General features: G+C 44.7%; 1 protein-coding gene and 1 pseudogene across 1 annotated transcript in view; one reads left to right on the top strand and one right to left on the bottom strand.

Annotated features, from left to right (window-relative positions):
- ASTN2 (astrotactin 2) overlaps nucleotides 1-20460 on the top strand; it is a 1157183-nt gene that overhangs the window by 610892 nt on the left and 525831 nt on the right. The gene's annotated exons all lie outside the window — the stretch shown is intronic.
- LOC105979523 lies at nucleotides 11393-18221 on the bottom strand (annotated as a pseudogene).

Here is a 20460-nt window from a genome sequence, read left to right as displayed (position 1 = left end):
CCCCGCCCAGCTGATTTCTATCACGTCAACTACTTCACCCACGTTTACCCAGGTTTCAGCTCAGTGTCAGAACTCTGACCACCTTTTGTAAACTAGTTACTCCCATCTCTCCCAATATACTTTTCTTCATAATACTTATTACTGCAAAACATGTTGTAAGTTTGCATAATAGTACAAGTGTATATTTAAGTTATATTCACCTCTGCAAGTCCAGGCTCTAAGACAACAATGGCTGCTTAGAACAAATGTGGGAACCCTGCAGCTGTAATGATTAGGAGATAATCTGCTAAGAAAAAATCAGTGATTCTATTCCACCAGTGGCTCCACAGGTGTTAGAATGTATGCAGTAGGAAAGACAAGAGAACAGACAAGAGAACAGTCTGTTCCCATGAAGACTGGAAACTCCTACTCTGTTCTGTGGAATCCCTCGTTGTCACCATCTACTAGATGGCCTATCACAAAAAAAAAACACCATGACTAAATCAATAGGAAATCCCTAATATATGCTTGGGAGTCTTGGTAACTCCATGGGTGAGGGTTTGAACTATCAAGTGTAATGTTGGCGGTTCCAAAGGACCAGTGGCCCCTGGGGGGAAAAGGGAAGCTGTCTGTTCCTGTGCAGATGTGCACGCTGGGAAAGCTGACGTAGACTGCTATGAGATGGAATCAACTCGGTGGCAGTGCCTTTGGTCTAGTTTGGTCTGATTGAATACATGTCAGTTCTCACCCTGTGCTAGTTTCCACAGTCTATTGAGTCACCTTTCTTTGGAATGGGCACAGATTAGATCTTGTCCAGTGAGTTGGTTGGTTGGCCAGGCAAGGGTCTTCCAAATTACTTGGCATAGATGAGTGGGTGCCTGTAGTGTCTGTTGAAACATTTCCATTGGTATTCATCAATAGCTTCCGTGCACTTTGAACTTCTTCTTTGCACACGGTTTGCTTCTGATCATGTGCTCTTTGCTTTATGCTGACCCCACCTGACTTCTGGAACTCCTGTCATGGTCGAATGCCCACGGATTCCGTTGGGGGCAATGACTGTGTGTTCTTTCCATCTTTTTTGGATGCTTCCTTCATCATTCAACATTTTACCCATTGACTCTTTCCGTGGATCTTGCACTGTTTCTTTTGTCTTTCGTCCTCTCAGCGTGAGAAATCCTGACTGTGCTCTTCCTTGTTGGTTTCCTCATTGCAGCCTTTGCACATGTCATTTGACTCTGCCTTCTCAGGCTGCTGTTTGACAACTCTGTGTTCAACTCTTTCATTTCATAATTTCTAGTATTGACTTTAGCTACATTGTATCCAAGAGCAAATTCCAGAGGCTTTTCTGACACCCGCTGTGGTCTTTTCTGTCTCTTTAAAGACGTTTTGCTTCTGCATGTCTAATGTCCATGATGTCGTCCTACAGCTCGTCTGGTCTTTAGTCAGTAGTGTTTTGTGCTTCAAATCTGTTCCTGAGATTATCTCAATACTCGGTGGAGTATATTTAAAGTTTTACTTTGACTCTCAGATTTGTTTTCATTTTCTTCAGTTCCAACTTGAACTTTCATGAGAACATTTCACGGTCTTTCCTACAGTTGGCATCTGGTCTTGCTCTGATGGAGAAATTGAGTTTCTTCCTCATCTCTTTCAATAAATGTAGTCTATTTGGTTCCTATCTATTCCATCAGGCTAGGTCCACAGGTAGAGTCACTGTTTATGTTGTTGGAAGAAAGAATTTGCAACGAATACGTCATTGGTTTTGCAAAAGCTTTTCATGCAATTTGTGGCATCCTTTCTGCCACCGAAGCCACATTTCCTACACTTTGATCCATTTTTTTTGTTTTCAGCTTTTGTATTCAAATCACCAGTAATTATCAGGCATCTTGATTTCATGTTTGGTCAATTTCAGACTGAAGAAATTGGCAGCTATTTTTAATATCCTCATCTTTGACCTTAATGTTTGATACATAAATCGTGATAACAGCCAAATTAACTGGTCTTCTTTTAGGGATATGGATATTTTCCCATCGCTGACAGCGTAGTATCATGCTGCAGCGCAGATCTTGAAATGCTCGTTCCTTTTCAATGTGTCATTCTTGATGCAGTAAATCATATGGTTGAATTCAAAATGGCCAATATCAGTGCATTCCTGCTCACATGTGCCTATGACAACAACCTTGATACATCCCACTTCATTTTTGATGACTTCCAATTTTCCTAGATTCATACTTGGTACATTGCATGTTTCTTCTCATTTTGAGCCTTGCCACTTTCTATAAACGAAGGCCCAAAAATTTCTAGTCATTAAGGTTGACTCCACTTTGAGGAAGCATATCTTCTTTAATCATATTTTTTATGCCTTCCAGCCTTCCCAAATTATATCAGACAATATTTGACAGCTATCTATAAGGTTTCTATTGACCAACTTTTCTATGAATACATAGCCAAGTTTTTCTTCCTCATCTGTATTAGTCTGGACGTGCTCTGTTGGAAACTATTCTAGTTGAGGTATTTGAAATATCAGTGGCATGGTGTCTGGAATCACAGCAACACCCAAGTTACAACTGCATGACAAATTGACATTCGAGGAATGAGGACTTCCTACGCAGAGTAAGAGCTTTCTTATGTAGGATGAAGATTGGCGATGATGATGATGATGATGATGATGATGATGATGATGAAATAATAAAGATGATAAGGAGAAGGAGCATGGGAGGGTTAGCCTCTTGTTATGTGGCTAATTCCATGTCCTGTGCAATGCTAAGCATTTACAAGCCATTAATTTGTATTAAATTTCACTTACTACTCACAGTAATTCTAAGAAATAGATCGTTTTTATCCCCATTTTATGGATGAGGAAACAGGATGGCTCATAGAAGAAATGCAGCTTGCTCAAGTTTATAGCACAATAAAGTAGCATAGCTGATACTCTTTCCATAATGTTTCCCCCAAAAGTGTGATTCTGTCTTATTCAAGGTGCTTTTATCTCTCCTCCTCTTCCTGAAAGTGTTCTCAGATGTATTTACCTACGAAACCTGTGGAAGCATTAAGATCTATGTCTATCCAGCCCCTTCCCATTCTTGTCAGCATACTTCAGTCTGCAATCCTTGGTGCTGTGGTTTTGAGGCTCCTCCACCCTTAAAATGGAGATGGGGTCCTGATCCTATCAGCACTCAGCTAATAGCTTGCTTTCTGGTATTCAGAGAGGTGGGTGAACCTCATCTCACTGTGGAGTGACACTGTCTCCAAGGGGTATCTCCTAGAGCCTTAGGAACTGAGAAAAACACCTTTGAGCATGTTATAGATCAGAATTCAGAGGCCCAGGGAGGGGAGTTGTCAGTCCCCTCAGTCAGTGAGTGGCAGAATGGGGACTTAGGACCCATGTCCTTGGATTAATGGACCAAGTTCCTACAGCTCCGGAATTCCCGCGTTCCTTACTTCAGCCTCTTTGTGTCACCCTCCTTCTGCACCTCTCCCTTCCCATTCTTCATCAGCTCTCCTGCATTTTGCTTTCTCGTTCAAACAGTAATGACCTTGCTCTTACAAATCCCTTTCCTGCCAAACAGATCCCTGTGCACTGTACAGGTGTTGGTAACAGATATTGCCTGCCATCCGTCTTCCTTAATCACACCCTGCTCCTGAAATGTAGCCACTTCTAGGGTGAAATATGGTCCCCATTTAGCCAAGCTTAGCACACTGGGAGAGCCCAGGAAAGCAGGGCTGCCTTTCCAGATGAAGGTGTAGCGCACTTCTAACGACAACGATTTTCCTGAGTCAGTGTGAGCTGTGACTTTCTGGAGCCAGCTCAGAGACCTCTCGGTGGGCCTGCCACTCACTCTCTGTCACTGCTCTTGGGGCACAGACTGAAGACTGAGGGAGAGTCTGGGGCATGGGCAACCCTGACCTCCAGGCTTCTAAAGGGCAATGAGAGACTGCATCACCAGTTTGGTGACCCCAGGCCACCAGAAAGGAAACTGTCCCTACAAATTCCAGGACCCCTCGCCATCTTTTGTTAAGCTGTCAGCATTTACATGTGGTAAATTCAATTCCACAGTCAACTACTTCATTGCTGAGTGAACTTGGGCAAGTCACTTAACCTCTTCAGCTTAGCACCCAAGTTCATGGGTTCATCTGTATAAAAGGAATCATAGCAATTATGTGTGAAGTTTGTTCTGAGGACTGGGTACAATGCAAATCTTTCATTATAGACACCACGTAGTTGCTCAAAAGTTAGCAACGCTGATTAGAAGCCAGTAAGATAAGGAGGGAATTCTAAATAAAGACACAAGATCAAAAAACAATAAATGGAGAAATTAAAGAAACTCAATACCTGGATATGTAGGGTGATCATGAGCTGGTGCGTTGGAATCAGCTTGACTAAAATGTTTTGTCTTTAAGGTAAGTAATTATTTTATTTATTGCTAGAACATAATAATAACAAGGCTCTCTCACTTCAAGGGACTTTAACCTTCTTGTGCATCCTTTCTCTCTTGGTTTTTGTCATTCTTCAAACATGCTTTTGGGGTTGCATTTGGGGCTGGCAGCCTCCTTCAGTGCATTCGGATCCCCACCCACAGAGAATCAAAGTGGAGGCCTCATCCAATAGAAGCTCGCAGTTCACGGGGTGACAGAACCTAGCATACAATTCATCCTCCAAATCAAGAAGTTGGGCCAGAGCAAAACTGGGAGGAATGCAGCTGCCCGGAAACTTAGCATTCAAGAGAAGGGCCTTTTGTGGGTGGGAAGGGAGGCTTGGGGGCTGGAATGGCCTTATCCAGTGGTGAGATTCACCGGTACACACGGTTTGGTTCGGCAGAACTGATACTAAATGTTTTGTTGAGTCCGGTTGTTAAAATGCACTTGCAATTTACATTCCTTACTCTCTCTTTGTTTAACATTCATCTGTGTGACAGTGTACTGGAAGCACCTGTACGATTAATGTGCATTCCGTCCATCGGTATAAAAAATTAGATGTGACGCTGCTTGTAATATTTATGCAATCATTTCATAAAACTCATTATCCTGTTTTTGAAATACTATATGTTTACTCCCTTCCCCTTGTTAGTTCAGGAAACTAGCAGAGGCTGGAAAGAGATAAGCCATCCGAGAGTGATATGCTGCCATTGTTCCAGCCTTGCCTCCCACCCCAAGTTCCCGCGAGACATAGAGTGAAGGGTGCAATACCTGAAAGGGTTCAAAGAGCTAGAAATATTGTCAAAACCACTGCTGTACGTTCAGAAAAGTGGAAAGGGTTTTTTTCCAATGTGAACATAATCCATTCAGAGAAGAAAAGTTGCCTGTTCATATATCAAACATGATGACTAGTGTCTAATTGGCCTGCCTCTAAAGGAATGGGGTCCTACTCCAACAGTGAAAATATGGTTAAGAAGAAATCACACACCCAATGATATTCGGATAAAAGTGAAGAATGTTGCAAGTGAGGAAGTCAATCAAGAAGAAATATGGAAATATACTAAATAACAGTTGTATTGTTTTTGCCAGGTCCTATGTAATATTTTTCATTAATATTTTAAAACTTTCTTATAACACCATCTACTTTTGTGTACTTCTTTTAATTCTTCTTATTTAAGTATTAGCTATATGAAATACTCAACTACCTTTCGGTAAAACTTTTTATACCTAAAGATATAAAAAAGGCAGCAGACTGGTTGCTAGATTATTTGAGTCCCACCATGGGTCAGACCCGCCTTCCCACTCTGTGTCAGCCCCAGAAAGCAGTTTTGCACGCTTCTGTTTCACGATATACATTCTAGATAAAGAAATGCTTGAATGGGGGCTTCTGTTGATTTCTCTCTATCTGGCATTGGGATGAAAAGGTTCCTCTCCAAAAAAAGAGAAAAGGTTCCTTTCCTCTTCTTCCGGCCTGACATCCCTGGACCTGCGCCAAGAGGTCTGACTTACACACCATGGTTCCCTCTGATCTCCCGCTCCTGTGTTGATCACTGAGTGTCACCTCTGATTCAACTCGAGCAGGGGATGGGGAGTGGGGGAGCTCCTGGCAACCTCTCCAGCTTGCCAGGGGCACCTAGTACATGTCGGGCACCCTGCAGGTCTCTCCCTGGTCTTTGCACAAATCAGAGGCTTGGTGGGGGCAGAGTTGCTGTTTGTGTGTGTTATTGAGAGGGTAGATTGGAAAAGGTGGAAAGAGTGAGAGCTTTGGAAAAACAGGTTTGGGCTAAGGGCAGAAAGCAATCCCTAAATGACTACTCAGTGAGAACAGTTCGCTTCTAGGTTCTCGCAGCTCAGAAGCATCTAGGGAAGTGCATAGCTGTGCTTCCCAGTCTGACCTGGGCACCTGGACGCCCTGCGGTAGCTGCTCCTTCTCCTGTGCTCCTCCCGCCACCATGTTCTAGACCAGATCTCAAGGAACCTAAGAACCAAAGAGCCAAGAGCAACAGGCCCCGGGTGGTAGAGAAAGCTGCCTGGCGGCGCATCGGTTTACACGGCTGCAGTCTTCGTGGAGGTAGATCTCCCGGTCCTTCTTCATAGCACTGCTGAGTGGGCTCAACCCCCCCAACTGTTTGTTAGTAGCAGAGGGCAACCTCTATGAGCCACCTCAAACTCAGCTCTGACTGCCATTGACCTGATTCTGACTCATAGTGACCCTGTAGGACGGGGTAGAGTTGCCCTGTGTGTTTGTGAGGCTGTAACTGTTTACGGGAGTAGAAAGCCTCCTCTTTCTCCCATAGAGCTGCTGGTGGATTCGAACCTTGCTGTGGGCAGCCCCAAAGCCTTAGCTGCTCCCCAACCAGGTGCCATTCCTAGTGTGAACCACCCAGGGGATGCTAATTTGGAACGTGCCTTCCAGGTTTTCATGAAAGAATTTTTGTCGATGTAGAGTGATAAGTATTTATTACCTGAATGTATAGCTTTTAAATATGTAGTCCTATTGTACAATTGGCTTCTATTTGTACTTTTGCCCTCCGCACTGCCCAGTCTCAGGGTCGGGCCCAGCTGGTTGGGAAAACAAAGCGAAGTGGTGCGGGAGTGGGAGGTGCGGGAAGAAGACAGGCCTGGCCTTTGTGTACCTGCCTTCAATCGCTCTCTCCCACGTTAGAGAGGCAGGCGGTGGCTTTGAGGATGAAGGCTGTGTTTGGGGGCGGCAGGATTCACTGTCCTGTATTCAGGGCACGTTGCTCTCCCGGCGGATTCGCCAGCCTGGGCTCCTTTTATATATCCTGTTCATGTCTTGGTAAAGTGCTAAGTGTTTTGTGCTGTTACAAATGCCCCTTTTGTATTACACCAACCCCTGCTGGTGCTCCCTGGCAGCCCACAAAAGGCTGTACATTTATTTCTGCTAGGACTTAGGAAAAGGAACACGTGGTCGTCCACGCAGGAAAAGCTGTCCCGCCCCCCTCCACCTGCCTGCGAACCCCACAGAAGTGACACCCAAGATTAGCTCCCTGGGGTGACTTTTCTGTTTCCTGAAATAGCCAATGCTCTGCAAGTAAAGAGCTGGCAGAGGGAGGCCTGTGAGGAGGGGGAGTTTAAGAAGACCAGTTTATATTCGCCACAAAAGGTGGAACAAACCTTAGTGGCCAGAGAGTATTGCGTGTGGTGGGGGCAGCCGGGGGCAAGTGGGCAGGCTGAGGAACCTTGGGGACACCGGGCCTGGGTCTCATAGTCACAGACAGTTACAAAGATGGACAGACCTTTGACATCTCCAGAAAAATCCACTGGCAGAATTAAAAGATGTTCATCACGCAATCTTAAACTTGTGTTTATTTTTGTCATCCTGTTTTGTCATGTGGATTTTTAAAAAGGGAAATGTCCCAGACTTTCTTGCTGCAGGGAACAGACAGAGGCACCATTCGTTCTGTGTGTAAATTCATTAATAGCTGGCATTCTTATAGCGCTTACCCTCTGGTAGACTGTTCTTGGTGCATGCGTTGCCTGTACGAACCCATTTAATTCTCTGAGAGAGATGGTGTTGCTGTGCCCATTTTACAGATGAGGAAACTGAAGCCCAAAGAGTTGTTCAGTTTCCTGAAGTCCTACAGCTTCCAGTGGCATTTGTCCAAATTGAAAAGTAAGCAGACCACAGTGAACCCTAGCCACTTTGAGCTTCGACTTCTGCGGCTTCACTCTATCGCGGTTTTTGCGTAACAGCGCATGCTCTGTCATTACTGCCACTGATTGGCTCATACTGTACACGCTTGATGCCATAAATAATATAATAAATAATAAATGATAATTGTAACGTCCAAAATGTTTTACTGTATTTTCCCTTTTTCGTTTAATAAATTGGGTAATACGAGTGTAATGGTGACTAAAGGGTGTTTTTTCATGTCCTCTATGCTCTAACTACGAAAATATTTGATTTAAAAATAAAGAATCCTACTTCGCGGAATTTCATTTATCACGGTAGGGTCTAGAACCGATTAACCGCGATAAACGAGGGTTCACTGTATTTCCCCTATGATACTGTAGGGCCACAGCACAATATGGCCTCTTGGATATGAGTGTCAACAGCCTGGTCAGACTCTGAGTAGTGCCCTGAACTCCTGCCTGGTACTTCAGGGTGGTGCTCAGACTGAGCATGTCCCTGTAGAAACATCATGTTAGCCCCCATTACAATGGGGGCCCTCTGACAGTGTTGACATCTAACAGAGCCCTATCCCCTGATGTTCCTGTGATTGGGAGACTCATCAGTATGTAAACACTCCGGATTCAAAGAGGGACTCAATCGTTTATTGATCCCATGATCTGTGGGAGGCACCAGAGCTACACTGGAAACAAGAGAATCAGTACACCTGTCCTCACCCATGTGCCGTCTATCAAGAGAGAGACATACAACACCCAATGCTTGCCAGGGTTGGGGAGGGGTAGGCACCTGAAAACCAGGGGTGAATAACGTTTAACTCAGGGACTGTATAAGGCCCACGGGATCATTAATACCCGATAACATCACATGCCTCCCCCAAAGATAAGAAATCCCAGCCCTCATACTAGTTGTGAGTTAATTGTTTGACCAGTATGGCCTGCAAATGATGTTATAAAAATCCAAATGTCGCTTGGCTGGGAAAAGCTTTGCCACCTCTGCTGCACCCCCAGCAGAGACCACCAGCCCCAAGTTCAGGTTCCCATGCACACATGCCATTTACCCGCGGCCGGGGCAATTAGCAGGAGGGAGGGAGAAGCGTTCTAGGAAGGGCTTTGAACTGGATTAGTCCAGGCTGTTGAAGTGAAGAGACCACAATTTAAAAATATAATAATAATTTGTGTGAAGCTAAAGAATAATCACAAGGAGAGTCATTATGAGTTGAATCCCTGGAATAGGAGATGCAGAAGTGCCGTGAGCCCTTTCCGGAGCCTGACGCAGGCGACTGGATTATTGCTGCCAGAGCGGTAGAACATGACACAAACATTCAAAGCAGTGCATTTGGCTACCACCTTTGAGCAGGGCACCGTTATTTCTGATGTCAACCTATTTGGTTGCAAAGCAGTGCACAAGCTCTCCGTGTTTCATTACGAAGGAGATGAAGTTCCTAGCAGACTGTCAATTCATAATTTGTTTCCTTCCTGTTATTCCAGTGTGGCCATATTCTCCAAATAGGAGCCTGCTCCAATTTTTCATCATTGCTCATGATTGAACCAGGAAAAACCAGTTGAAAGCCCTGATTCCTACAGGATATATGGAGGCAAGTGGAAGTGGACCTTTCCACATCATTCTTCCATGCCTTCACCAAAATGTCATGAGAAGGACAGAGTCAGGGTCAATGCACCGAAAAAACCACAGTACCACCCATGTAGTCTCCAGTCATCTACTGAGCATGAACTGTGTTCTTGGCACAGTGCTAAACAAGGGGGGACATAGAAGTGCACCCAAACTGGCTCCTGCTATCAATGATATGATTGGTATAAATAAATATAAACACACAGAGGGAGATAAAGTAAAACTGCAGCTTTAAAACAGAAGCATGCATGTACAGTTTCAGTAATCCAACCTCTATCCCCTTCCTCCCTCCTTCCCCCTAAAAAGCTTTGGAGTCAGAATTCCCTTCTTATTGCAGCTATGACCACTGATTATGGTCAATTTTGGGTCGTTTTCATCATATGGCTTTCTCAATTTTGAGGAAATCCAGCATTTAAAAATGAAGTTGTTTGTGTGGTAAAGCTTTTACCCCATCAAACCAGAAACAAACAATAGCAAAGAAGAGATCCTGCCGAAAAGAGCCTGACACCTGATTACCTCCCAGAGTAACTTCAATATTGCTTCCCACTTGTCCTGAGAGAGGGGAGGTGGTCCATGGGGAGAGAACAGGAGGAAGAGAGTGGAGGGAGGGAACGAGCGAGGGCCACTTACCACTTTGCCTGGTGATGGGTACCTTCCCTATGAGAGAATGTGCCCAGTAAATTCACAGCTCCTGCTTGGATATGCAATGTGAAAAATAATCCCTTGGGTTTAAGTGATGGAGATTATTTAGTGCACTGTCAGCGATATACATACTGGGTGTAGCCTTGAGATGTTACCCTGTTAGCCAGACCTGCAGTCTTTCTCCTCATCTCTCCTATGGGCGTAACAACGACTATTGAGTCAACCTCAACTCTTGATGATCTTGACTCCTTGTGGCACCATGCACTTGGCGTGACCACTGTGATCCAGAGAGTTGTCATTTGTTTATTTTTCAGAAGTTGACCACCAAGGCTTTTTTCTTTGCTTTTTATTTTTTAAGGGTCAATAGCTTACTGTTTACAGGAGACATGTTTTAATACACAGAGACACCTTATAATGGATCTGCTACAGTTCAACACACAAGCAGCTGGCTAAGCAGATAACTGAAGGTTTGGATTCATATTATCAATATATAATATCAGTCAGACACACTGGGCTTGGAACAAAGTAAACAGTCATCACAGCAGACCAGGAAGGAAACAGGATTTTGTGTAGACGGAATGCTGGGATAGCAACTGGCTGCTGAAACAGAAAGCCCCTCCGTTTTCCTTTCTTTTTCAAAATTTTAATAATCATTTTATTGGGGGCTCTTATAGTTCTTATAACAATCCATATATCAATTATATCAAGTACATTTGTACATATGTTGCCATCATCATTTCTAAAACATTTTCTTTCTACTTGAGCCCTTGCTATCGGCTTCTCTTTTTTCTTCCCTCCCACCCTTGTGAATCCTTGATAATTATTTATTATTTTAATTTTCATATTTTACATGTCCACTGTCTCCCTTCCCCAGCGTTTCTGTTATTTGTCCCTAGGGGTGGGGGGTGTACATCTATCACTGCAGTCGGTTACTTTTCATTCTGTTTTTGAAGCATTCACGACTTGACATAACTGTGTCAGCCCAGACCAGCAGCCCTGGCCCCAGCGAGCTGCATGATCAACCTAGTTTGCTCTGCCATCCAACTTCTCTCTGTTGAAAATGATGAACTCCTTCTAGACATTCTCCAGGTGCTCTGGACGAAGGCAGGTCTGGGAAGAGTCACAGTTTCTCATCTCCCTCTTCTTTGCTAAACGTTTCTTTTTCTTGTGAAGAGGTTTGGACTCCAAAATCACTTCTTCAAGTTCAAAGGTAGGGTCACAATTCAGCCTGCCTTTATTAGGAATAAAACCTGACAGGAGCCTCTTCTGCAAAGCTGCATCCCAGTTAATATCATTCAAATATGGAAAGTTCTGAAATCAGCCAACTGAGAAAACCATTCGTCTGGATTGGGTTCAAGTAGCTTTTTAAGCAACGACACCAATTCCCGGTTCCAGGCAGAAGGGGAAGTCACAATAGCATTCTCAAACATGTGCACAATGTCCTTGCTAGATGTACTGGGGTGGATATGATATGGTCTCCGTCCTCTCAACAGCTCACATACCGTCACGCCCAGAGACCACCCGTCAACAGCAAAAGAATAGCCTTCTTCTCTTCTGGAGTTGAATATCTCTGGTGCCATGTAAAGCTTGGTGCCCGCCAGGGTGGTGATCGCATCTCCCTGGGCAGCGTCACAGCGATGTTGAAGTCTGTGATGTGCATATGTCCGTGTTCACCAAGTAAGATATTGTCAGGCTTCATATCCCTATGAATGATGCGCTGGCTCTGCAGGTAGTCCAGGGCCAGAGCAAGTTCACAGCTGAAGAGCTTCACAGTGTCTTCCTGGAAGTGAGCATTCTGCTGCAGGTGATAAGGGAGACCCCCACCCAGCAACAGGTCCACCACCGTGAACATGTCTTCCTCATCTTGGAAGGAGCACTTGGTATATGTTGTCTGGAGAGACCAGTCCCTGGTGAAGGACATCATGCTTGTAAAGTGGAGAGGCAGCAGTAAGGAGCATGGCCCTCGACAAGACGCATTACACAGTGACTGCAGCAATGAGCTCAGGCATGGGAGCAAGCGTGAAGATGATGCAGGACCGGGAAGGGTGTCCTTCTGTTGTGCATAGGATCTCTAGGGGTTGGAATCGATTCAATGGCAGCAGCAGCAACAATGCATTATGGGAATAGAAACCCCAGCTCCACCAAGCCTTTTTTCCTAGTCTGCTTCAGTGTACAAACTCCACTGAAATCTGTTCATTAAAAAAAATAAATGCAAGTTTCCAGTGGCAGACAAGTGGTAGTTAGGCATGAGGTACACTGGCCAGGAATGAAACCTGGGTCTTGTGCATGGAAGGCAAGAATCCTGCCACTGAACCATCACTGCCCTTCTTTGAAGATGGTTCTTGTTTATTGCTTTAGATAAATTTATAAGGTTTCACCTTTTCTCTCTGACTTGTAATGTAATTTCTAAATATGTCTGTCCCTAAGAATTAAGCAGATCAGCCCTCAGCAAGGAAAATCCTTCGAAAGGTTGCTCTCTCTACAAATCATCAGTCAACAGACAAGGAAGCCATAAAAATGGTGCTGGTGGGAGCGGTGAAGAAGCAAGACCCCTGGAAAATAGCAACACCCTCCCAGTTCACCTTCTTCCACATTCTCTAAGACTTGACTTGAGCTCATTGTACGTCAATATAGAACCAGGATGCCCAGCTCTGTGACAATATAAATCAAGAACCCAGCACAATGCCTGATACCTAAAGCTGCTCTCTAGAAATGTAGCTATCATCATCATAATAAACATTTTTCTTTTTATAAGAAAAGAGGGTGTGGTGGTAATCCATGAAGGCTATACAGAGAAAAATAGAATTTATGATGTGGACATTGGGAGATGGGATAGAACTCCAAGTCGAAGACTGGCCTACTTAAAAAGTCTGCCTTTCGCTGCAGGCTAAGCCAGAGCATGAACATGGATACAGATAAGAGCTCACAACACATAGAATCCAGGTCAATTAAACCCCTCAGGAACAGAAATGGGAGTAGCAATACCAGGAGGATGGGGGGAAAGTCGGGAGAGGGGTTGTGCAGAGAAACCTCAGGGAAGGGAGACAGTGGTCTGTGTAAGATATGAAAATAATAATAATTTATCAAGGGGTCATGAGGGTGGGAGGGTGGGAGATGGAGAGTAAAAAGAGGAGCTGATACCAAGGGCTCAAATAGAAAGTAAATGTTTAGAAAAGAATGATGGCAACATATGTACATGTATGCGTGATACAATTGATGTAGGGATTGTTATAAGAGATGTAAGAGCCCCCAATAAAATAATCTTAAAAAAAGAAAAGAGAAAAAAGCACAGGTCCAGAAAGCTTAGGGCACAATTTCTAAAGATACTTGTCTGATCCTAATAGCTTCTCCCGATGGCTCTTAAACCCAGCAGTTCTCACTCAGCCCAGGAGTAGTCCTTTAGCTTCACCCACCCCTTGTCGCAGTCATTGTGGAAGCGCACCTTGTTGATGCTCAGTGGTACCATGCAGCATGGCAAAAGGTCACAGCTGCAACCTTGTTCATTTCCAACGCTGACAGACACCAGGGCAATTAAAACATGAAAACCCTCCTTAATTCAGAATTTATTAAATCAGATTTCTGATCCCATGAGGATTAGGCAGGAACCTCACCTTTAAACGCAGTAAGGAGATTATTTACTTATATTTTTTGCAAGTCTGAGGAATTCAGCTAGAAAGTGCATGTCCTGTTTTCAAGAGAGCAGGGAACAGTGGGTGAATGCAAATCATTCTCCAGAGCGATGCCAGCACATCGGTCCACGTGCAGCATTTTGTGGCCAGGAGGGCAGAAGGTATCAGCAGGGAGATTATGTGCAAAGGTGACTAGATATTTCTGACCCCATTTTGCAAATTCTTTCCACGTTATCTTGTAGCTTCCTGTGTACTAGACTTAAAAAAATGTTTCTAGTATGTGATAATCAATTCTGCTTTTATAATTTAGAACCGTACCATAAACGCTTAACTCATTTTTGTTACTTGTCTACATTTCCCAGTGTTGCTTTACAGAAATAACCCAAGTGGTTTGCTTCACTGAACAGACATTTATTTTCTCACAGTTTAGGAGACTCCAGCATAGCTCACTGCCATCCAACCATTCTGACTCATAGAGACCCAGATGGGCTGCTAACCAACTATAAGGTTGGCAGTTCGCATCCTCCCGCTGATCTCTGGGAGAGAAAGATGAGACCTTCAAATCTCGGAGAAAGTTACAATTTCAGAAACCCACCAGGCAGTTCTATCTGTCAAGTAGGATGGATGTGATTAGTTAGGAGGTTAGAAGTCCAAGTTCAGGACAGCAGCTGAATTGGGAAGGCTCCTCCACTTGGTCTGGGGAAAGTCAACTGCTCTGAGGTTCCTCTCAGAGGTGCCCAGGGGACGTAGTAGGTAATCTGTTGGGTTGCTAGCCCCAAGGTCAGCAGTTTGAAACCACCCACTGCTCCTTAAAAGAAAGATGTGGCTATCTACTCCCTTACAGATCTACAGTCTTGGAGACCCTCAGGGGCAGCTCTGCTCTGTGCTGCAGGGTGGCCAGGAGTGGGGCTCTCCCCAGTGCAGTGCGCTGGGAGCGATCTTTCAGTGTGCCACGGAGATCTCCCAGCGGCTCTCTCTCTCCCCCACTTGTGTTTGCTGCTTCCATGCCTTGAGGGCTTTGTCCACCTCAAAATGGGTAGGATTAAAAGATTTGAAGGTTCTCATTTATATAACAAAGACAACCCTTTGCTCAAATGGGGTTACAACATAGGGATAGGCATTAGAATTCCAACACGGGACACAATTCAATCCATCACAAGAACTCTACAGTGTCCATCCTGGCTAGGGACTGTCTTCCTTTGTCCCTGCTTTTCCTACCTCAGAAGTTGCCACTCACATAAAGATGGTGTGTATCTTTCTAGATCTTCCGGCAATAACTTTAAATGAGCTTGTGTTGTCACCTCGCAGTCCTTTAAAAACACCCCTCCGTACAGTAAACCTATCCAATAATGTGTCTCTGTTTTCTTAAAATGGCTTTTCACTCTGCAGAACATTTGAGAGTTTGATTTTTTTTAAACTCAGAAATATTATTTCCCCTCTACCCATGTTGATACATCTAGATTCAGTTTAATCTTTTTAACTGCAAGAGAACATCCCAGTTTATGAATATACCAATTTTATTCCATCCTGTCTTCGTTGAAGGATAGTGAAGTTTTTTACAATTTTTTTGCGATTACAAAAAGTGCCTCAGTGCATATAGATGTACATATATATCTCTGGGGATGTGCTCAGGCCGTTGAAAAGCTCACATTTAAAAAGATCGTTGTGGATCATTTTTATCTGTGGGAGAAGTGGTTTCCTTGAGGGCTCCCCATGCTAGGTTCTGTGTATGCCATCAGGGGTTTCGGAATTCCTGGCACTCGGTATTAGAGTTAGGCTGCTGATGACCAGAGAAACGAATGTCTTGACCTTGGTCACAGGGTACAGACTCCCCTCTTTCTAGCATTGGTGTGGCTTATCCTGTGTCTGCCATCTTCCCTGGGCTCTTGGCAGCAATCACCAACAGCTGCACAGTCTCACCTCTGGTCCTGAAAGCTCCCTGCCAACAGTTGCCAGAAGAATAAACAAATCTGTGTTGGAAGAAGTACAGGCTGGCTGCTCCTTAGAAATGCGGGACAATTGTGAGGCTGACACGGGAGAGGCAGTGTTTGTTTGCTGCGACCTATGGTTACTATGAGTGCGCAGTGACACAAAGGCATCTAACAGGAATCCGATGTTAGGTTTACATGACCGAGTATTGTCTCCCTCGGCCGAACCTCTCAGAGTATTCGTGCCTCCAGGTAACACTCAACATCGGCCGTTGGTCTTGTGGGCTTTGACATTCTTGACCTGTCCTCACCCTAGAGTTCTAATCTTTTGTCCCACAGATTCCCATCTTGGGTCCCCAGGAAAACAACTCTGACCACTACCCTCTTCTCGGCATTGAAGACACGCTGTGTTTGAAGAAGTGAAGCCAGAACGCTTATGAGAGGGAGGTTGATGAGGCTTTGTAATCTTTGAACTCATCAGGAGGTCCGGTCCTTGGGAAAGGACATTTGATACTTAGTACAGTAGAGCAGGGGTCCTCAAACTACGGCCCGTGAGCCACATGCAGCCCGCCGAGGACATTTATCTGGCCTGTCGGGTGTTTTTGCCCGTGTATTTGGGTACTTTAGAGAAAAAAATCCACAGAAACTCATATATAAGAGAGAGTTTTATGTAAAGGTTAAGTGCACATCAAGAAAATAGCCCAACACAGTGCTGCCCAAGCCCACAAATCCAACATTGACCCATATGTCCAACACCAGTCCACAAAGCCCTCCTCCATCTCACAAAACAGACACAACGATGCAACTGCAGGAGGAAAGCCAAGTGAGTGAATGTGTAAACATCTCAGCACTGGCAGAGGTCTCCACATGACTGCTCCAGCACCCAGGGCTGCATCGGGGTAGGTCCATGTGGCTTCTCCTTGGGGACGTCTTGCAGGAAGCAGGGAACTGCTAAGGCAGCTGCACCCTGGTGCGACCATCACAAAGCAAGAGACCGGAGAACTAGAAAGTCCAGACTCACCGAGCCATTCAACCCTCCGCCCTTCAATTAACCCCTCATGTGTTTATCGGCCAGATTGGCACAATAAACTAACTAACTCACCCGGGTTGTTTTTTTACTTCAAAATAAGATATGAGCAGTGTGCATAGGGATTTGTTTATAGTTTTTCTTTTTTAAACTATAGTCTGGCCCTCCAATGAGTCTGAGGGACAGTGAACTGGCCCCCTGTTTAAAAAGTTTGAGGACCCCTGCAGTAGAGGGTCAGCAACAAAAGAAAATCACCCTCAGCGAGATGGGTTGACCCAGTGCCAGCAACAATGGGCTCAAGTATGGGTATAGCTGTGGGAATGGTGCAGATCTGGGCAGTGTTCCATTCTGGATAGAGGATCACTAGAGGTTGGAACCGACTGAAAAACACCTAACAACAACAATGGTTGTTGAGAGGTAATGGCCCGAGGCCATTCAAACCAATTGCTGTCAAGTTCATTCTGACTTCGGCTGCTAGAACCCTTGATTTTAGAGCAGACAGCGCATCTGTAAAGTGTTTGATGGCTAGTTTTTCAGAAGTACACTACCAGCTTTTTATCCAAGGCTCCTCGAGGTAGACTTGAACTGTTAACCTTTCGGTTCTTAACTGAGCATGTCATTGTTTTGGTACTCACAGACCATCTGGTTGTTACTCGGTGCCATCAAGTGAGCTCCAACTCACAGTGACTGTGTATATGACAGAAGGAAACATCCCCGCCCTGCTGCGTCCTGATCCCACGGGTTGCTATGCTTGAGTCTAGTATTGCAACCAGTCTCAGTCTTTCTCACCGTCTTCCTCCTTTGCTCCCGCTCTCAACTTGACCCAACAAGATGTCCTTTTTGAAAGCCCAGTCTCTCTTGATTACATGCCCAAAGCACAGGAGCTGAAGTCTCATCATGCTCACTTCTAAGGATCATTGTGGTGGGATTTCTTTCCTTTTCTTTTGCCCCCTAATTTATTTTTGCTGTATCATACACCATCTGCTATCTCCCTTCACATACAATTCTGTTGTTCACTTTCCTTGAGGAGGGTGCTACAGGCATCTATGCTACCAGTCCCATCCTCCCACCCCCACCCCTGCCCTCTTCCTGTACCCTCAGGGCTGGGCAATGAGGTTGGGGTTGGAAGGGGATGTGAGGGTGGGCAGTTTGATCACCTTGCTGCTATCGGCTGAGAATGTCGTTGGATTCTGACTGCTCCAGATCCAGCCTGCCCCAGATCCCCCGGCCTGCTCATGGGTCTCTGGCCTGCTCTGGATCTCCAGCAAGCAGCCAAAGTCTCTTGACTTTCCGATCTTCAGTTCTGTACTGTCCACCATCTTGTGCCTATCAACGCAAGTGCGCTGAAGCTCGCCTCCATACTTTGTATTTTCATAAAAAATGGACCCTGCTTCTTACAGAGCACCAGGTGGAGAGAGAGTCCAGGCTGGGGCCACACTGGGCTGTACAGCCATGCCCTGTGGTGGTATTTCTTCCAACACAGTTTGTGGTGTTCTGGTGCGTGCACCCACAGTTACCAAATCCTTGAATGAAGGTTTGTGCTTCACAGAACTCTACCGAAGACCCCATCAACATGCCAGGAGGATACAAGTTAATGATATAGGATGTTCTGCCCTTAGAAAGTCACAAGGCAGTGATCCACGCCTGCTGGTTTCCAATTCATTGCCCTTTCTGCGATCTTGTATCTGCGCATTTTAATTTAATGATTTTTCTTTTTCTGTAATTCAATTGGCCTTCTCAGGAATCAGCCCAAGGAAATGAAATTTTGTTGTAATAACTTAATTCTCCTTTTTGATTCTTAAGACTTGACTGGAATATTAAACTTTAAACACAGATTTTAACTAGAAACCAAACGTCTACCCTAATGCTCTATTGGCATTTCCCTATTTCTGATTGTATGCACGAGTTTCTCCTCCTGCTGCTCTCTGGAGATGCGGGTGTTTGGTGCACCCTGATCCGTATTTAGAGCTCTTCTAGTCAATGTATCTTCTTTATTGACCTGAGCAGGAAATCAATTCCGTCTTCATTTGCTGTCCTGCTTAATATGGACAAATTTGATTCTGTGGAAACTCTGCCAACATTTCACTATTAATGTCATTATGGGGGGCACTGACTCCAGAAAGCCTTCCAGGACCCACTTATGACTCACCTCTCCTCTCTTGGCTTTCAGTCCTGTCCCTTTAAGAATAGAGACCCAGGGCTCCCGTGGGCTCCCAGCTGACACTGGGTTCCCAGGCACTTAGGAAGGGGCAAACTTAAATGTATTATGTTTGCTTTCAGAACATACTGATGTCAAGAACTCTGACCAAACCTCCCCTCTCTGGAGCTTCTTACATAAATATCGAGGGAGGTAACATTTGGAAGCAATAAGTAAGTAAGGCATCCAAATACACATCTGAAAACCCACTGGCTTTCACATCCTAGCAAGACATCCAGTCCATCGTTGTTGCAGGGGTTGGTAAGAGACAGACCTTGGAGTCTAAGCCCACTCCTTTGATGAATTATGACTTTGGGAAATTTGCAGAGCCTTGTTTTGGTCTGGTTAGTTGTCCTTAGTTGATCGTCATGTGTGCAGGGGAACACCATTCCGTGGAGTTTTCAAAGGACACAGAATGATCATGAAGGTTTTCTCTGAAGAAGTTTTACGAACACTGAGAACTGCATTCATGAGAAAAGGCCGGGATACTTGGGCCAAGGATTTTTTTCTACCCGTCCCCCTGCCACTGCACCCCATCAGCATAATGCACCTCCCTATTTTTCAAGGTTAGCAATGAGTTCTCATGAGAATTTTGTTGGGAAACCTGACTTCGTTCACCCTACACTCCTACTCTTGCACTGTCAGACTTCCTTTGTTCCCCAAATCAAAGACATTGAGGAGACACGCAAGCTGAGCCCTTCGAGGATGCCCAAATGGCTATTTTGCTGTGGTGTCAAAGAAGGCAGGATTGGGAACTGAAGGATTTGAAAAAGAGACTGCCACTTGTTGAAAGAAGATCTCCAGACACCTCTGGTTAAGTTCAAACTCTTAAGTTCAAACCTCTCTGCTCATGGTTGAGCATTTAACAGTATCACCCAGGTGTGGTCAGGATTACAGATACTGTGGAAAGAGACCTCTGAGAGATGGCCCCTCTTGATATGTGACTGCTGTCATTTGGCTTTTCTCTTTAGATAGATTGATGACAGTTGATAGGTAGATAGATGATAGATAGATAGATAGATACATACATACATACATACATACATACATACATACATACTCATTGCTGTTTTATCTCTCTCCCTTTTTAAAAAGGGCTATTTGTCATTCCTTTGGTCATCATCAGATGTTCAACTACCATTCATTCTATCCTATACTGTGAATCTGGGACCTGTTTCCAGAGCACATACATTTTCTATTTAACAATTCGTAGGAAGTCTGTTACATCTCACTGATTATGGTTCCCACAACATAACATCACGTATCCTGTTTCCTCCCTGTGTTTCCTGTTCCCATTCCTCCTTCTTTTCCAATCCTTTGAACTTTGTCTTGGGTAAATGCCGCCATTTTGATCTCAAATG

Source organism: Echinops telfairi, unplaced genomic scaffold, assembly GCF_000313985.2.
Source record: "Echinops telfairi isolate 266 unplaced genomic scaffold, ASM31398v2 ScPeMD7_7410;HRSCAF=8448, whole genome shotgun sequence".
Taxonomy (NCBI): Eukaryota; Metazoa; Chordata; class Mammalia; order Afrosoricida; family Tenrecidae; genus Echinops; species Echinops telfairi.
This window is presented reverse-complemented; position numbering and strand designations above follow the sequence as displayed.